Genomic DNA, 20,586 nt, shown 5'->3' on the forward strand with positions numbered 1-20,586 from the left:
AGTTAGCATATATAACACGTATGTTATAGAGATCAGTCCTTTCAGAAGTTAGCATATATAACATGTATATTATAGAGATCAGTCCTTTCAGAAGTTAGCATATATAACATGTATATTATAGAGATCAGTCCTTTCAGAAGTTAGCATAGCATGTATGTTATAGAGATCAGTCCTTTCAGAAGTTACCATATGTAGCACGTATGTTATAGAGATCAGTCCTTTCAGAAGTTAGCATATATAGCATGTATATTTTAGAGATCAGTCCTTTCAGAAGTTAACATATATAACACGTATATTATAAAGATCAGTCCTTTCAGAAGTTAACATATATAACACGTATGTTATAGAGATCAGTCCTTTCAGAAGTTAGCATATTGTTCGAGGAATTCTAAATTCCTATATGTTTTGTAGCCAAAACCAAATTCACACTCTATCTATTCCATAATAATTTGTAGGATTATCATTTGCATGAAATAGCGAGAGACCAGTCTTAAAAACAAGTTCAGCATTTATTCTTAATGAGTACTGGCCCAAAATACAAAGAACATTACATTTTAAAGAGAAGATAAAAATGACGTCATCAGTTCTCACACTTTCTCCGATCCATACAATAGCGCAGAGTCTTCAGGTCTGGAGATTGTCTCCAACTCTCCTCATAAAGCAAACATTCCAATCTGTCTAAAAGATATACTCTCCTCTACTAATGGAACATCAAACAAACATTCCAATCTGTCTAAAAGATATACTCTCCTCTACTAATGGAACATCAAACAAACATTCCAATCTGTCTAAAAGATATACTCTTCTCCACTAATGGAACATCAAAGAACATTCTTATCTGTCTAAAGATATATACCCTCCTTCTCCCTTAAACCCGCAAGGTACAGACAATTCATTCGTTTTACCTACATTTTCAGTCCTAGTTTAACCAAAAACCCATACATTTCATACCACAACATAATAGTATTAAAATTAATGGTTCTAATTTAAATGTATACATAATTAATCATTTCAACTATAATTTCCTCCAACACGTATATAACACTTATGTTATAGAGATCAGTCCTTTCAGGAGCCCAGATCATTTATTTATAAATCCCATCATTGGATGGTTTGGTAGTTGGGTTTCCCAAGGGACTCTACAGGCCACCATACCTGACCTGAGTTGTAAATATAAACAAAAAGAGTTGCCTGGTAATGTGAATGTTCTCAAACCATTACAGTCCATGATATCGGCATGGTTACGGATTCCACATTAGGACCATTGGAGAGATGCAAATGGCCGCCCTCCAGATAACAAGTCATTAGTGTGAAATAATACCCAACATCTGATCTGAGGCTTTTGACCATTCTTTGTTCTTAGTCATTGTTGGGGAAAATTGGATCCAGATCAGATGTTGGGTACTATATTTATTGAATAGTATATGAATCCTATCAATTAAAATTTCTCAGAGATCACATTCTATTTATATTATAAAACACCATAATTAATCTTAATTTCAAAACAATCTGAGATGGTGGATGTGGAAATCTTACTTCTTCTGGTCTTCTGAGTTGGAACTACCTGATTTGAAATAGGTGCCCCAGCATTCATAACCTTTAACAGTGGCTAATGCAGCCCCAGCTGTTAACGACCATGGAGAGCTGAACATGGCTCCCAACCCCAATGCAGCCGTACTGGCAAACGCTGACCACTTGCACTCATTCAATTTCTCTTCTCTTCTTCTTCTTTCTTCCTCCTCCTGCATCCTATGGTAGATAAATTACAAGATTATGTTTTAATAATGTTTATGCATCGAATAAGGTTCCTTAGTACTGTCTCATCTGTGTCTGTGGAACTGAGTTGTGCCTCTGAAGCTTGGGCTGGCAATTGATTTGGTGATAAAAACCTAAAGACTGCATTCCATTCCATGATTAGTGTCTGTGTGCCTGTCTACTGGTGCCAGGCAGACCCTCCCTCCAGTTTATTTCTCCAAAATGGCAGATTAATTCTGGACCTCATCATTTGAGGGAAGGACCTGGTGTCTATGTTACATTAGTATTTATGTAAAAACAAGCAGTAAATGACCTAGAGACCTGGTGCAATGTAAATCCTGCTGTCTGTTGCTTGATATCACAATGTACCTTTTTATAATTCTACACATCTGTTGACTGTCATGCACATCCAGGAGGATGAACTACAACATATTGTAGCTCTGTTCTGCTCATGGACTTCAGAGTCTGCGGTCGGCCAGCTTCATTATTGCAATAATGAAACAATATTAAAAAAGATAACTGTTTGAAGAAATTAAAGTCTCTCTCACTTGATTAGAATTTCCTCCACAATCCTCTCTCTCTCTCTCTCTCTCTTGTTCTCTTCCTGCCTCCTCCTCTCCAGGGCTTCTGCTTCGATCTTCCTCTGGGCCTCCTGGTACATTTCAGTGATGTAGTGTTCTCCTCCATTGTTCTTCACCATCTCTTCTATCTTCCTCAACTCCTCCTCTCTCTTTATTTCCTCCTCTCTCCTCACCTCCTCTCTCCTCACCTCCTCTCTCCTCACCTCCTCTTCCCGCTTCCTGCTCTCCTCCTCTTGTTTCTCCATTTCTTCCTCTTTTTCTTCCTCTCCTCCTCCTCTTCGATCTTCCTCTGGACCTCCTGGTACATCTCGTTGGTGTAGTGTTGTCCTCCGTTGCTCTTCACCATCTCCTCGATCTTCTCCAGCAGCTCTCTAACCTGAGTGTTGTCTTCTCTCTTGCCATTGATTAGGGAGTGATATCTGCCCCCACAGATATTGATGAGTTTCCGTAACTCTGGGCTCTTGGCCAGAAACTCTTTGACTGATTTCCCCTCCAGTTGATCTCCATGAGTGAACAGCAAGATGGTGTACATTGAGGCTTCTTCTCCAAAGTTCTCCTGGATCCACTTCACAGTGTTCCTCTCCTCCTTTGTAAACCTCCCCAGTCTGATCACCAGCAGGAAGGCGTGAGGTCCTGGGACTGACATTTCTATACACCTGACTATTTCACTTTTCATCTCTTCTTTAGACATTGTTGTGTCATAGAGTCCCGGGGTGTCGATGACATCAATGTTCCTCCCATCCACCACTCCACTCCGTTTCTCACTCTGTGCAGTCACAGACACTGGAGAAGCCTCCACTTTAAACACCTCTCTCCCCAGGATGGTGTTTCCTGTTGTACTCTTCCCTGATCCAGTCTTCCCCAGCAGAACTATCTTCAGGTTAGAGGGCTGCCCTGAAACTGTGGAAACAGACAAGAAATGATTGATTTTGCAATAAATGCACAACACAGAGGACTAAAGGTCAAGAGGACTAGACGTCAATAGAGTTCCAACGATCAATGGAAATAATGTTTTTCTGTTACCCTTTGGTATTATTTATCAATGGGTCAGAGACATGGGAGGAATTTGTCTCGACATTGAGCCTGAAATAGGCCATTGGCCCAGTTTTATAGCAAGGAATTATAATTGGTCAACTGTAGGCTAGGGTAGGTTTATACAACTACATCCTGTCCCTTTGTTCTGTGGAAAGAATCACGGAGGAGAGAATCACTGAGGAAGGGGAGAGTGAACATCTACCTCTCAGCAAAACATATATGATTTGTCCTCTTTGAATAAACTTATTTTTCTCCCCTCATTTGCTTTGGGGTCTGTGTTATTGAAGAGTAACATCAATTGCTAACACTTGGTGCCGTGACCCAGATGAATTGGTCCAACAACAAGGAAAGACTGAACTGTGTATTGATCCAGGGAAGAGAGAGAGAGAGTTTTGAGCCCATTGGATTCAACTGTTAATTTCCTGATTGACTGCTAACATATTGCTGGGTGAGTCCAGACCGATTTCTTTTTATTCCTTTTATTTTATTTGACCAGGTTGTCAAGTTAACCAAGTTGTCTGAAAACACGTTCTCATTTACAGCAACGACCTGGGGAATCAATGCAGGGGAGAGGAGGGGATGAATGAGCCCACTGTTAGCTGGTAATGATTAGGTGATCATGATGGTATGAGGGACAGCTTGAGAATTTAGCCAGGACACCGGGGTTAACACCCCTACTCCTACGATAAGTGCCAAGGTATCTTTAATGACCTCAGAGAGTCAGGACACCCGTTTAACGTCCCATCCGAAAGACGGCACCCTACACAGGGCAGCGTCCCCAATCACTGCCCTGGGACATTGGGATATTATTTTAGACCAGAGGAAAGAGTGGGACCTATTGGTCCTCCAACACCACTTCAGCAGCGTCTGGTCTCCCATCCAGGGACTGACCAGGACCAACCCTGCTTAGCTTCAGAAGCAAGCCAGCAGTGGGATATCATTTAAAAGAACCAAATCAGGATAAAATAAGTGCATGCAATGAGTGATACGTATCTGTGATGTATAAGGTATAGTCCTTTGTTTGCACTGTTGCAGGTTTGTTAAATCTCTAGTCCTCTATTAAAAGGGTTTGTTAAATCTCTAGTCCTCTATTAAAAAGGTTTGTTAAATCTCTAGTCCTCTATTAAAAAGGTTTGTTAAATCTCTAGTCCTCTATTAAAAAGGTTTGTTAAATCTCTAGTCCTCTATTAAAAAGGTTTGTTAAATCTCTAGTCCTCTATTAAAAAGGTTTGTTAAATCTCTAGTCCTCTATTAAAAAGGTTTGTTAAATCTCTAGTCCTCTATTAAAAAGGTTTGTTAAATCTCTAGTCCTCTATTAAAAAGGTTTGTTAAATCTCTAGTCCTCTATTAAAAAGGTTTGTTAAATCTCTAGTCCTCTATTAAAAGGGTTTGAGTCCTTTTTGTGAAACCTTCTTTTTGCAAAGAAGTGAGTTGCTAGTTGAGTAGCAATTTTTGACACGTGGGTAATGTAAGACTTCAACAAGCTTTTGAAGTGAACACAAGTTTTATGGGTAACCAGGCCCTACAGTTTTGAAAAATAAGAGGTTATAATCCTCAACGGAGGTTCTATATATATATACACTGCTCAAAAAAATAAAGGTAACACTAACATAACACATCCTAGATCTGAATGAATGAAATATTCTTATTAAATACTTTTTTCTTTACATAGTTGAATGTGCTGACAACAAAATCACACAAAAATTATCAATGGAAATCAAATTTATCAACCCATGGAGGTCTGGATTTGGAGTCACACTCAAAACTAAAGTGGAAAACCACACTGCAGGCTGATCCAACTTTGATGTAATGTCCTTAAAACAAGTCAAAATGAGGCTCAGTAGTGTGTGTGGCCTCCACGTGCCTGTATGACCTCCCTACAACGCCTGGGCTCCTGATGAGGTGGCAGATGGTCTCCTGAGGGACCTCCTCCCAGACCTGGACTAAAGCATCTGCCAACTCCTGGACAGTCTGTGGTGCAACGTGGCGTTGGTGGATGGAGCGAGACATGATGTCCCAGATGTGCTCAATTGGATTCAGGTCTGGGGAACGGGCGGGCCAGTCCATAGCATCAATGCCTTCCTCTTGCAGGAACTGATGACACACTCCAGCCACATGAGGTCTAGCATTGTCTTGCATTAGGAGGAACCCAGGGCCAACCGCACCAGCATATGGTCTCACAAGGGGTCTGAGGATCTCCTCCTGGTACCTAATGGCAGTCAGGCTACCTCTGGCGAGCACATGGAGGGCTGTGCGGCCCCCCAAAGAAATGCCACCCCACACCATGACTGACCCACCGCCTAACCGGTCATGCTGGAGGATGTTGCAGGCAGCAGAACGTTCTCCACGGCAACTCCAGACTCTGTCACGTCTGTCACATGTGCTCAGTGTGAACCTGCTTTCATCTGTGAAGAGTAAGGGCAGTCTGCCCTGTAAGGAGTTTGCCCTGTAAGGAGTCTGCCCTGTAAGGAGTCTGCCCTGTAAGGGCAGTCTGCCCTGTAAGGAGTTTGCCCTGTAAGGGCAGTCTGCCCTGTAAGGAGTTTGCCCTGTAAGGGCAGTCTGCCCGTAAGGAGTTTTATCCAAACGTGAATGGCTTGAGAGATGCGGTCACCGATGGAGTGTGTGTAGCTCGCTACCCAGTTTAAATATCAACAGTACCACCACAGCAGCATAACATTTATTTAAACACTTGATAACACTTGATTTAGCCGACATCATCATCCGTATTTAGTCTGATCTGATTGGCTGATAGGAGCAGAGAGGGTGTTATGGTTTTCTAGGTGTGAAGGATAGTCGGACCAAAATGCAGCGTGTAGATTGCGATCCATGTTAAATGGACAACGTGAAACACGAATAAACACAAAACACTACAAAACAAAGAACGTAACGAAAAACCGAAACAGCCTATACTTGTGTAAACTAACAAAAACAGGAACAAGGACACTAAGGACAATCACCCACGACAAACTCAAAGAATATGGCTGCCTAAATATGGTTCCCAATCAGAGACAACGATAAACACCTGCCTCTGATTGAGAACCACTCCATAGACTTTGCTAGATAACCCCACTAGCTACAATCCCAATACATACACACCAAAACCCCAAGACAAAACACACCACAATACAAAAACCCCATGCCACACCCTGGCCTGACCCAATACATGAAGAAAAACACAAAATACTTAGACCAGGGCGTGACAGAACCCCCCTAAGGTGCGGACTCCCGAACGCACCTCAAAACAATAGGGAGGGTCCGGGTGGGCGTCTGTCCATGGTGGCGGCTCCGGCGCGGGGACGTGGACCCCACTCAGTCAATGTCTTAGTCCCCTCTCCTCGCGTCCCTGGATAGTCCACCCTCGCCGCCGACCATGGCCTAGTAGTCCTCACCCAGAACCCCACTGGACTGAGGAGCAGATCGGGACTGAAGGACAGCTCGGGACTGAGGCAGCTCGGGACTGAGGGGAAGCTCGGGAGTGAGAGAAAGCTCGGGAGTGAGAGAAAGCTCGGGAGTGAGAGAAAGCTCGGGAGTGAGAGAAAGCTCGGGAGTGAGAGGAAGCTCGGGAGTGAGAGGAAGCTCGGGAGTGAGAGGAAGCTCGGGAGTGAGAGGAAGCTCAGGCAGGTAGGTAGATCTACCAGATCCTGGCTGGCTGGTGGTTTCAGCAGATCCTGTCTGACTGGCAGATCCTGGCTGACTGGCGGATCTGGCGGATCCTGGCCGACTGGCGGATCCTGATCCTGGCCGACTGGCGGATCCTGGCCGACCGGCAGATCCTGGCCGACCGGCAGATCCTGGCCGACTGGCAGTTCTGGCAGATCCCGGCTGACTGGCGGATCTGGAAGAGTCTGGTTGACTGGCAGATCTGGAAGGGTCTGGTTGACTGGCAGATCTGGAAGAGTCTGGTTGACTGGCAGATCTGGAAGAGTCTGGTTGACTGGCAGATCTGGAAGAGTCTGGTTGACTGGCAGATCTGGAAGAGTCTGGTTGACTGGCAGATCTGGAAGAGTCTGGTTGACTGGCGGATCTGGAAGAGTCTGGCTGACTGGCGGATCTGGAAGAGTCTGGCTGACTGGCGGATCTGGAAGAGTCTGGCTGACTGGCGGATCTGGAAGAGTCTGGCTGACTGGCAGATCTGGAAGAGTCTGGCTGACTGGCAGATCTGGAAGAGTCTGGCTGACTGGCGGATCCTGGCAGACTGACGGATCTGGCTGCTCCATGCTGACTGGCGGCTCTGGCTGCTCCACGCTGACTGGCGGCTCTGGCTGCTCCATATAGGCTGACAGCTCTGGCGGCTCCGTGCAGACTGGCAGCTCCTTGCAGACTGGCAGCTCCTTGCAGACTGGCAGCTCCTTACAGACTGGCAGCTCCTTGCAGACTGACAGCTCCTTGCAGACTGGCAGCTCCGTGCAGACTGGCAGCTCCTTGCAGACTGGCAGCTCCTTGCAGACTGGCTGCTTCATGCAGACTGACAGCTCTGGCTGCTCCATGCAGACTGGCAGCTCTGGCTGCTCCATGCAGACTGACAGCTCTGGCTGCTCCATGCAGACTGACAGCTCTGGCTGCTCCATGCAGACTGACAGCTCTGGCTGCTCCATGCAGACTGACAGCTCTGGCTGCTCCATGCAGACTGACAGCTCTGGCTGCTCCATGCAGGCTGGCAGCTCTGGCTGCTCCATGCAGGCTGGCAGCTCTGGCTGCGCTGAACAGGCGGGAGACTCCGGCAGCGCAGGAGAGGAGAAAGGCTCTGGCTGCGCTGAACAGGCGGGAGACTCCGGCAGCGCAGGAGAGGAGAGAGGCTCTGGCTGCGCTGAACAGGCGGGAGACTCCGGCAGCGCAGGAGAGGAGAGAGGCTCCGGCAGCGCTGAACAGGCGGGAGACTCCAGCAGCGCAGGAGAGGAGAAAGGCTCTGGCAGCGCTGGAGAGGCGAGGCGCACTGTAGGCTTGATGCGTGGTGCTGGTACTGGTGGCACTGAATCGAGAACACGCACAGGAAGCCTGGTGCGGGGAGCTGCTACCGGAGGGCTGGAGTGTGGAGGTGGCACAGGATGGTCTAGACCGTGAAGGCATACTGGAGATCTTGAGAGCAGTGCTGGCACAGGACGTGCAAGGCTAGGGATGTGCACAGGAGGCCTGGTGCGTGAGGCTGGCACCAACTTCACCAGCCGACTAACACGCACCTCAGGACGAGTATGGAGCGCTAACCCAGGTGCCATCAAATCCCCGACACGTTCCGTCGGGCGAATTCCATGCAAAAAGCACCAACACAGCAACTCCCTCATTTCTCTCTCCTCCAATTTCCCCATTAACTCCTTCACAGTCTCTGCTTCGCTCACCTCCAACACCGGCTCTGGTCTCCTCCTTGGCTCCTCACGATAAACAGGGAGAGTTGGCTCAGGTCTGACTCCTGATTCTGCCACACTCTCCCTGAGCCCCCCCAAGAAATTTTTGGGGCTGACTCTCAGCCTTCCATCCGAGTCGCCGTGCTGCCTCCTCATACCGGCGCCTCTCCGCTTTCACCGCCTCCAGTTCTTCTTTGGGGCGGCGATATTCTCCAGGCTGAGCCCAGGGTCCTTCTCCGTTTAGGATTTCCTCCCATGTCCAGAAATCCTTATTGCGCATCTCCTCTTTGGGCTGCTCCTGCCTGTTGACACGCTGCTTGGTCCGTTGGTGGTGGGTGATTCTGTTACGGTTTTCTAGGTGTGAAGGATAGTCGGAGCAAAATGCAGCTTGTAGATTGCGATCCATGTCAAATGAACAACGTGAAACACGAATAAACACAAAACACTACAAAACAAAGAACGTAAAGAAAACCGAAACAGCCTATACTTGTGTAAACTAACACAGAGCGAGGAACAACGACACATAGGACAATCAGCCACGACAAACTCAAAGAATATGGCTGCCTAAATATGGTTCCCAATCAGAGACAACGATAAACACCTGCCTCTGATTGAGAACCACTCCAGACAGCCATAGATTTTGCTAGATAACCCCACTAGCTACAATCCCAATACATACACACCAAAACCCCAAGACAAAACACACCACAATACAAAAACCCCATGCCACACCCTGGCCTGACCCAATACATGAAGAAAAACACAAAATACTTAGACCAGGGCGTGACAGAGGGTAAGAAAATACTTCAGTCTGATTGGCTGATAGGAGCAGAGAGGGTAAGAAAAGACAAAGGTAAATCACAATCAGTAAAATAAATACACTAACTAGCAGATGAACATCTGCCATTAACATCAATGATCAGCTGATAACCCCCTTCTTTTCCCCATGTCTATCATGTCTTTAGGAGGCACTGAACTGAGTGTGTTGTTGCAGAAATACATAGGTCTATGTTCAAAGATGTTAACATGTACAGACTTTTGGTCTTTTCAGAATGTCACCCTTTTTCCATTTTGAGCACCTGCCCACTGAAAGGTCTGTCCACGGCCCTGGTGTGTGTATGTCCACGGCCCTGGTGTGTGTATGTGCATGTGTGTGTGCGCACTGGTGTGTGTACCTTGGCATTGACCAGTGAAGGCTTGTAGACAGAGTGTCAACAGGAACAGAATACTCAGAGTCCTTCCTCTTCCTCGTTCCATCTCTGCTACAGCGGCCATCAAAAACAAAACAGACAATGACCTCATTACAAAAACAAAGTCCACATGAACTAAATTCGATTTTTTCTCATCTATTTGACTTTAAAACAATATGAACTATTAGAAGAGTAATGCTATGTGTTGTAACTATTGTAAAACAAAGTACATTCCCTAACAACGTAGCCTATATAAGGAAAACATAATGTACTCATATAGGGGATGTCAAATTACATCCTAAACATGCTTATCATTCTACAGTGGACATTCTGCTACGTGTTAGGACCAGATACACCAGGGATAGACCAGGGGCTAAAGTATGACCGTGGTTCCCTGCACAGGAGTTTCATTGCATCAACCAATGGTTGCATGCCACATCATCAACTGTGCTGTCAGGCTGTAGCATATGATTAAATAAAGGTTAAATAAATAAATAAATAAATAAAAATGATGTGGAAATCTGATATCAGTGGAGGCTGGTGGGAGAAGATATAGGAGGAGGGGCTCATTGTAACGGCTGGAATGGAATCATTGGAACCGTGTCAAACATGTTGTTTCCATGTGTTTGATGTGTAGGTACCACTAAATGTATTCCATTCCATCCATTACAATAAACCATCCTTCCTATGGCTCCTCCAACCAGCCTCCTCTGTCTGACATGTAAAATACCTATCCAGGCATTACAATACACCATCCCTCCTATGGCTCCTCCCACCAGCCTCCTCTGTCTGACATGTAAAATACCTATCCAGGCATTACAATACACCATCCCTCCTATGGCTCCTCCCACCAGCCTCCTCTGTCTGACATGTAAAATACCTATCCAGGCATTACAATAAACCATCCCTCATATGGCTCCTCCCACCAGCCTCCAGGCATTATAATATCTGTCATACATCATCAATTAGATATATAGCCGGGTTACCCAACTCGCGGCCCACGGGCTGAATTTGGCCGGCAGGTGGTTTAATTTGGCCCACCAATTTTGTTAGCAAAACATTAAGACTGAAACAACACGAGGAAATCAGCCCTTGAACTCTCTTAGGTAAATATCATAGACCCAGACCTGTGCTACACTATCTTGGCCTAGACCCTCTGGTTTCTATTTAATTAAACAAGATAAATGTTTCAGGTAAAAGTGAAAAACCTAATTCTCCTTTCATTGTTATCCAATATTAAACCACATGTATAAATACAAACAGAAGAATGTGATTGTTGACTTTCCAAGAAACTTGTTTATTTTGAATAAATTGTCTTGACATGTCTAGTGATGATCAAACCTGGTATAAATAAAATGTTTACTCCATATTGTGCTACAGTTATCACAATACATTGTTGTACATTTCATTCGTAAGGTAGTTAATTTGAATACTCACTTTTAGTGTAGTTGCACGTGTCTGTTAATTGTCCCCTGTTGTGACTGTGAGAGCTGAAGCTATGTGCTGCAACTTATAGTCGGAGTTAAGTTTCGTTTCACCTGTAACTAGTCATTTCTAGCCAATGAGAGGAGTAATTCACCTCAGGACAGACAGAGGCTGAAATCTGATTGGGTGTCACTATTATCAACCTCCTCTGACAACTCAACCTTGGATTAGCCACAACTCTGGGTAAAATGAAATGTGTTGGACACAGACCTCTTCTTCTGGGAAAAAGGTTCAAATTAAAATAGCAAATAAAACATTTTCAAATGTAACTATGTAGTTGTCTAACCTGGTCCCAGATCTGTTTGTTCTCTTTCCAACTCCATTGATCACTATATACTGTAGTTGTCTAACCTGGTCCCAGATCTGTTTGTTCTCTTCCAAATCCATTGATCACTATATACTGTAGTTGCCAAGCCTGGTCCCAGATCTGTTTGTTCTCTTTCCAACTCCATTGATCACTATATACTGTAGTTGCCTAGCCTGGTCCCAGATCTGTTTGTTCTCTTTCCAACTCCATTGATCACTATCAAGCCATGACAATGAGTGACAAGGAGATGTAATAATACCACAAACAGCCTGCCGCTTAGGCTCATAGTTGCCTAGGTCTTCTAATGTAATCGTTGTACGTCATTTAATTAGTAAGGTAGTTAAGTTGAATACTCGCTGTTAGTGAAGCTATTAGCTGGACCTTACAGGTAACTACCAAAATAAAGGAAACACCAACATAATGTGTGTTAATAGGTGTTGGGCACCACGAAGTGCAAGAACTGCTTCAATGCACATAGACTCTACAAGTGTCTAGAACTCTATTGTTTGGTTGATGGTGGTGGAAACACTCTCTCAGGTGTTGATCCAGAGTCTCCCTTAAGGGTTCAACTGGGTTGAGATCTGGTGACTGAGACAGCCAAGGCATATGGTTTACATAGTTTTCATGCTCATCAAACCATTCAGTGACCTCTCATACCCTGTGGATGGGGACATTATCATCCTGGAAGAGACCACTCCCATCAGGATAGACATTATTCACCACAGGTTGAAGGTGATCACTCAGAATGGCTGAGTATTTACTGGTGTTTACCTTGGTCTCTAAGTGGTTGAGAGCTGACAGAACCCTCAATTACTCAAGTGTTTCTTGTATTTTGGCAGTTATCTGTACATTCCGAGTTAAGTTTCATTTCCCCTGTAACCAGTCATTTATAGCCAATGAGAGAGTGTTACTAGGCAAGAATAATTCAACTCAGAACACGCAGAGTCTGAATTCTGATTGGGTGTCACTATTATCAACCTCCTCCTGACAATTCACAACATTGGCTGTCTGCCCAGAATCAGAGTTGAGAGCAGAAGAAGTGTTGTTTGAAGATGAAAGCGCATCGAGTATCATTAGTGAGAAGGATGGGTGGACAACAGTGAAGTCCAAGAATTGAACAAAAAGGGCAGCAATTGTTGTGGAAAATTAGTCTGTTGAATCGTTGCTTGTTGGAGTATGTTTTTGTTTTGATAAAGATGTTTATTTGGGAAACTCGTTTGAAGTCACAAGGATGGTGAAGAAGCTGTGGGAAAAGTGGATGCAGTCAGTAGATGTTGTCACTTTAATATAGTACCTTGATTTACTCATCTCATATGTATATACAGTATTCTAATCCATCTACACCGAACCCAAACCGGCTGCGCGACATCGTGCATACATTTCTTTCGTCCCCCCACACCACACTCAGGTTAAAATATCAAAACAAACTCTGAACCAATGACATTAATTTGGGGACAGGTTGAAAAGCATTAAACATGTATGGCAACTTAGCTAGCTGGCACATGCTAACTAATTTGTCCTATTTAGCTAGCTGGCACATGCTAACTAATTTGTCCTATTTAGCCAGCTGGCACTTGCTAACTAATTTGTCCTATTTAGCTAGCTGGCACATGCTAACTAATTTGTCCTATTTAGCTAGCTGGCACTTGCTAACTAATTTGTCCTATTTAGCTAGCTGGCACTTGCTAACTAATTTGTCCTATTTAGCTAGCTGGCACTTGCTAACTAATTTGTCCTATTTAGCTAGCTGGCACACGCTAACTAATTTGTCCTATTTAGCTAGCTGGCACTTGCTAACTAATTTGTCCTATTTAGCTAGCTGGCACTTGCTAACTAATTTGTCCTATTTAGCTAGCTGGCACTTGCTAACTAATTTGTCCTATTTAGCTAGCTGGCACTTGCTAACTAATTTGTCCTATTTAGCTAGCTGGCACTTGCTAACTAATTTGTCCTATTTAGCTAACTAATTTGTCCTATTTAGCTTGCTAACTAATTTGTCCTATTTAGCTAGCTGGCACTTGCTAACTAATTTGTCCTATTTAGCTAGCTGGCACTTGCTAACTAATTTGTCCTATTTAGCTAGCTGGCACTTGCTAACTAATTTGTCCTATTTAGCTAGCTGGCACTTGCTAACTAATTTGTCCTATTTAGCTAGCTGGCACTTGCTAACTAATTTGTCCTATTTATGGCACTTGCTAACTAATTTGTCCTATTTAGCTAGCTGGCACTTCGGAACTAACTAGCTGGCATTTGTCTGCTAACCATGTGTAGCTGAGCTGGCACATGCTAACTAATTTGTCCTATTTGAGCTAACATTGCTTAATATTGTATTCCTTTCCTTTACTTAGATTTGTGACCAATAAATTAGGTAATTTGATAGATATTACCTGTTAGATATTGCTGCACTGTCGGAACTAGAAGCATGTGCATTTCGCTAACATGTGTATGTGACCAATAACATCTGCTAACCATGTGTATGTGACCAATAACATCTGCTAACCATGTGTATGTGACCAATAACATCTGCTAACCATGTGTATGTGACCAATAGCATTTGATGTGATTTGATTTGATATAAGATACGCTGTTTATAAATGCTGAATATACAAGAATATATAAAGGTATAAGATACGCTGATGCAACACGATGTAATGCAAGAAATGTACAAGAATTTGCCACGTTTCAAGTGTTTGCAGACGGAAGGAATATGTTATTGAAGAGTCTGTGAATGTCAAATGTTGCAAATCTGGTGTGGATCATATTCCCTAATTCCCAAAGTGCCCTGTTAGGGTGAAAGAGGTTGAGGGGTCAAGGATCAGGGCTGTACAACAAATCTCCTATGTGGAGGCAGTGAAGAGAGTTGAAAGGGCAAGAGGTCACAGTTCTGAAGAAGAGATGGAGGTTGATGCACCGTAAACATTTGCAAATGTTATACAGTGGGGCAAAAAAGTATTTAGTCAGCCACCAATTGTGCAAGTTCTCCCACTTAATGAGATGAGAGAGGCCTGTAATTTTCATCATAGGTACACTTCAACAATGACAGACAAAGTTAGAAGAAAAAATCCAGAAAATCACATTGTAGGATTTTTAATGAATTTATTTGCAAATTATGCTGTAGGGTGCCATTTGTGACTCATGCTACATGTGCCGATGTCTCTTTAGATAAATATCTTATAAATATCTTATATTTAGTAGTGCACAAGGGTCCTGGTTAAAGTAGTGCACTAGGGGCCTGGTAGAAAGTAGTGCACTAGGGTCCTGGTAGAAAGTAGTGCACTAGGGTCCTGGTAGAAAGTAGTGCACTAGGGTCCTGGTAGAAAGTAGTGCACTAGGGTCCTGGTAGAAAGTAGTGCACTAGGGTCCTGGTAGAAAGTAGTGCACTAGGGTCCTGGTAGAAAGTAGTGCAAGTAGTGCACTATTAACGGAATATGATGCCATTTGTGACTCATGCTACATGTGCCGATGTCTCTTTAGATAAATATCTTATAAATATCTTATATTTAGTAGTGCACTAGGGACCTGGTAGAAAGTAGTGCACTAGGGCCCTGGTTAAAGTAGTGCACTAGTGCACTAGGGGCCTGGTAGAAAGTAGTGCACTAGGGGCCTGGTTAAAGTAGTGCACTAGGGGCCTGGTAGAAAGTAGTGCACTAGGGGCCTGGTTAAAGTAGTGCACTAGGGGCCTGGTAGAAAGTAGTGCACTAGGGTCCTGGTTAAAGTAGTGCACTAGGGGCCTGGTAGAAAGTAGTGCACTAGGGGCCTGGTTAAAGTAGTGCACTAGGGGCCTGGTAGAAAGTAGTGCACTAGGGTTCTGGTTAAAGTAGTGCACTAGGGGCCTGGTTAAAGTAGTGCACTAGGGGCCTGGTAGAAAGTAGTGCACTAGGGTCCTGGTTAAAGTAGTGCACTAGGGGCCTGGTAGAAAGTAGTGCACTAGGGTCCTGGTTAAAGTAGTGCACTAGGGGCCTGGTAGAAATTAGTGCACTAGGGTCCTGGTAGAAAGTAGTGCACTAGGGTCCTGGTAGAAAGTAGTGCACTAGGGTCCTGGTAGAAAGTAGTGCACTAGGGTCCTGGTAGAAAGTAGTGCACTAGGGTCCTGGTAGAAAGTAGTGCACTAGGGGCCTGGTAGAAAGTAGTGCACGATTAACGGAATATGGTGCCATTTGTGACTCATGCTACATGTGCCGATGTCTCTTTAGATAAATATCTTATATTTTTACAACATGTCCTTTGTTGTCCAATGGGACGATGATGAACTAGTTCTGCATGTTACCACATGTCCATTATTATCCAATGGAACGATGATGAACTAGTTCTGCATGTTACCACATGTCCATTATTATCCAATGGAACGATGATGAACTAGTTCTGCATGTTACCACATGTCCATTATTATCCAATGGAACGATGATGAACTAGTTCTGCATGTTACCACATGTCCATTATTATCCAATGGGACGATGATGAACTAGTTCTGCATGTTACCACATGTCCATTATTATCCAATGGAACGATGATGAACTAGTTCTGCATGTTACCACATGTCCATTATTATCCAATGGGACGATGATGATCTGGTTCTGCATGTTTCCAAACAGGGAAAGAGAAACTGTAGATAACTGCCATGATTAAAACAGTCATGAGATGTTCAGGGGTTATTTCAGGTCAGACTCACTAGATGGTGACTATAGTAGCTGCTGTTATTTGTCCTGTTTCACACTTGTCCAGGTGTTTCACACATATCCCAACACCCACAGAGAGCTGGGGTCTTTAGACAGGGTCAGACATTATCAACACCCACAGAGAGCTGGGGTCTTTAGACAGGGTCAGACCAGACATTATCCACACCCACAGAGAGCTGGGGTCTTTAGACAGGGTCAGACATTATCAACACCCACAGAGAGCTGGGGTCTTTAGACAGGGTCAGACATTATCAACACCCACAGAGAGCTGGGGCTTTAGACAGGGTCAGACATTATCAACACCCACAGAGAGCTGGGGTCTTTAGACAGGGTCAGACATTATCAACACCCACAGAGAGCTGGGGTCTTTAGACAGGGTCAGACATTATCAACACCCACAGAGAGCTGGGGTCTTTAGACAGGGTCAGACATTATCAACACCCACAGAGAGCTGGGGTCTTTAGACAGGGTCAGACATTATCAACACCCACAGAGAGCTGGGGTCTTTAGACAGGGTCAGACATTATCAACACCCACAGAGAGCTGGGGTCTTTAGACAGGGTCAGACATTATCAACACCCACAGAAAGCTGGGGTCTTTAGACAGGGTCAGACATTATCAACACCCACAGAGAGCTGGAGTCTTTAGAGAGGGTCAGACATTATCAACACCCACAGAGAGCTGGAGTCTTTAGACAGGGTCAGACATTATCAACACCCGCAGAGAGCTGGAGTCTTTAGACAGGGTCAGACATTATCAACACCCACAGAGAGCTGGAGTCTTTAGACAGGGTCAGACATTACCAACACCCACAGAGAGCTGGGGTCTTTAGACAGGGTCAGACATTATCAACACCCACAGAGAGCTGGAGTCTTTAGACAGGGTCAGACATTATCAACACCCACAGAGAGCTGGGGTCTTTAGACAGGGTCAGACATTATCAACACCCGCAGAGAGCTGGGGTCTTTAGACAGGGTCAGACATTATCAACACCCACAGAGAGCTGGGGTCTTTAGACAGGGTCAGACATTATCAACACCCACAGAGAGCTGGGGTCTTTAGACAGGGTCAGACATTATCAACACCCACAGAGAGCTGGGGTCTTTAGACAGGGTCAGACATTATCAACACCCACAGAGAGCTGGGGTCTTTAGACAGGGTCAGACATTATCAACACCCACAGAGAGCTGGCGTCTTTAGACAGGGTCAGACATTATCAACACCCACAGAGAGCTGGGGTCTTTAGACAGGGTCAGACATTATCAACACCCACAGAGAGCTGGGGTCTTTAGACAGGGTCAGACATTATCAACACCCACAGAGAGCTGGGGTCTTTAGACAGGGTCAGACATGATCAATGACATCCCTGGAGCAATTGAGGTTGAGTGCCTTGCTGTATATACTGTGTATACAGTATTGGATTGAAAATCAGCCTGTGTGTGTGTATACAGTATTGGATTGAATCCCAGCCTGTGTGTGTGTATACAGTATTGGATTGAATCTCAGCCTGTGTGTGTCTGTACAGTGTTGGATTGAATCCCAGTCTGTGTGTCGATACAGTATTGGATTAAATCCCAGCCTGTGTGTGTCTATACAGTATTGGATTGAATCCCAGCCTATGTGTCTGTCTGTACAGTATTGGATTGAATCCCAGCCTATGTGTCTGTCTGTACAGTATTGGATTGAATCCCAGCCTGTGTGTCTGTCTATACAGTATTGGTTTGAATCCCAGCCTGTGTGTGTCTATACAGTATTGGATTGAATCCCAGCCTATGTGTCTGTCTGTACAGTATTGGATTGAATCCCAGTCTGTGTGTCTGTCTATACAGTATTGGATTGAATCCCAGCCTGTGTGTGTGTATACAGTATTGGATTGAATCCCAGCCTGTGTGTGTGTATACAGTATTGGATTGAATATCAGCCTGTGTGTGTCTATACAGTATTGGATTGAAAATCAGCCTATGTGTGTGTATACAGTACTGGATTGAATCCCAGGCTGTGTGTATCTATACAGTATTGGATTGAATCCCAGCCTGTGTGTGTCTATACAGTATTGGATTGAATCCCAGCCTATGTAGGTCTATACAGTATTGGATTGAATCCCAGGCTGTGTGTGTCTATACAGTATTGTATTGAATCCCAGGCTGTGTGTGTCTATACAGTATTGGACTGAATCCCAGGCTGTGTGTGTCTATACAGTATTGTATTGAATCCCAGCCTATGTAGGTCTATACAGTATTGGATTGAATCCCAACCTATGTGTGTCTATACAGTATTGGATTGAATCCCAGCCTATGTGTCTGTACAGTAATGGATTGAATCCCAGCCTATGTGTCTATGTCTGTACAGTGTTGGATTGAATCCCAGTCTGTGTGTCTATACAGTATTGGATTAAATCCCAGCCTGTGTGTGTCTATACAGTATTGGATTGAATCCCAGCCTATGTGTCTGTCTGTACAGTATTGGATTGAATCCCAGCCTATGTGTCTGTCTGTACAGTATTGGTTTGAATCCCAGCCTGTGTGTGTCTATACAGTATTGGATTGAATCCCAGCCTATGTGTCTGTCTGTACAGTATTGGATTGAATCCCAGTCTGTGTGTCTGTCTATACAGTATTGGATTGAATCCCAGCCTGTCTGTCTGTCTATACAGTATTGGATTGTATCCCAACCTATGTGTCTATACAGTATTGGATTGAATCCCAGCCTATGTGTCTGTACAGTATTGGATTGAATCCCAGCCTATGTGTCTATACAGTATTGGATTGAATCCCAACCTATGTGTGTCTATACAGTTGACCATCATTTCTCATGTTGATAGTGGAGTCTCTTCTGGTTCTAAAGTACAGTTGTGTTCTAATACAGTATAATGGAACCCTTCTACTTCACAATGGGAGTGTAACAATGGAGCAGAACGTTCTGTTTTCTCTTTTCCAAACTGGTTGAAAGACTATTTAACCCTGTAACCCAGCAACACGTCTGGCTGATACTAACTCACAGTCCTGCTGACTTCAGTCTTGAAAGACTATTTAACCCTGTAACCCAGCAACACGTCTGGCTGATACTAACTCACAGTCCTGCTGACTTCAGTCTTGAAAGACTATTTAACCCTGTAACCCAGCAACACGTCTGGCTGATACTAACTCACAGTCCTGCTGACTTCAGTCTTGAAAGACTATTTAACCCTGTAACCCAGCAACAATTTCTCCCAGCAAACGTCTGGGTCTGGATTTGTTCTATTTAAAGAAACTGAGAAAGATTTTCTATTTCAAGTTTAAATCTGGGGAAATCAAACATGCAACAATTAGTGAACACTGACGACTAAAGGTTGTCCATCAAATGTCCATCAAAGATTGATAAATCATAAAACATTATACAGCACAACACAACATACTAATAATCTAATTAATAGACTTCTATATTTATACAATATATAATCCCTCTATATCCCTTTCAGTAGGTCTACGATACAAAATCCCTCTTTGTAATTGTTAAATGTTCTTGTTCCAAGAACAGTAGAAAACAGTAATGAGGTACAGCAGAAATACAGTAATGAGGTACAGTAGAAATACAGAAATGAGGTACAGTAGAAATACAGTAATGAGGTACAGTAGAAATACAGTAATGAGGTACAGTAGAAATACAGTAATGAGGTACAGTAAAAATACAATTGTGACGTAGAGTAAATTTCAACATTACTCACTGTGTTAATCATGTGGTGTTTAACACTAGAGGGAGAACAAACACCAGGGAGGGAGGGTAGAGAGAGGGTAGAGGGAGAACACACACCAGGGAGGGAGGGTAGAGAGAGGGTAGAGGGAGAACACACACCAGGGAGGGAGGGAGGGAGGGAGAGAACAAACACCAGGGAGGGAGGGTAGATCAGAAAACAAACACACAGGGAGGGGGAGGGTACAAGAGAACAATAACCAGGGAGGGAGGGTAGAGAAGAGACAAACACCAGGGAGGGACAATAGATAACAAACACCAGGGAGGGAGGGTAGATAGAGAACAAACACCAGGGAGGGAGGGTAAAGAACAAACACCAGGGAGGGAGGGTAGAAGAGAACAAACACCAGGGAGGGAGGGTACAGAGAGAACAAACACCAGGGAGGGAGGGTAGACAGAGAGAAAATACAGGGAGGGACAGTAGAGGGTAATGAGGGAGAAAACAGACCAGGGAGGGAGGGATACAGTAAGAGGGAGAACACAGACCAG

General features: G+C 44.3%; 1 pseudogene; it reads right to left on the bottom strand.

Moving 5' to 3' along the window:
* Nucleotides 1–490: 490 nt before the first annotated feature.
* Nucleotides 491–11,610, bottom strand: LOC121845684 (annotated as a pseudogene).
* Nucleotides 11,611–20,586: the final 8,976 nt, after the last annotated feature.

Source organism: Oncorhynchus tshawytscha, unplaced genomic scaffold (genome assembly GCF_018296145.1).
Source record: "Oncorhynchus tshawytscha isolate Ot180627B unplaced genomic scaffold, Otsh_v2.0 Un_scaffold_5493_pilon_pilon, whole genome shotgun sequence".
Taxonomy (NCBI): Eukaryota; Metazoa; Chordata; class Actinopteri; order Salmoniformes; family Salmonidae; genus Oncorhynchus; species Oncorhynchus tshawytscha.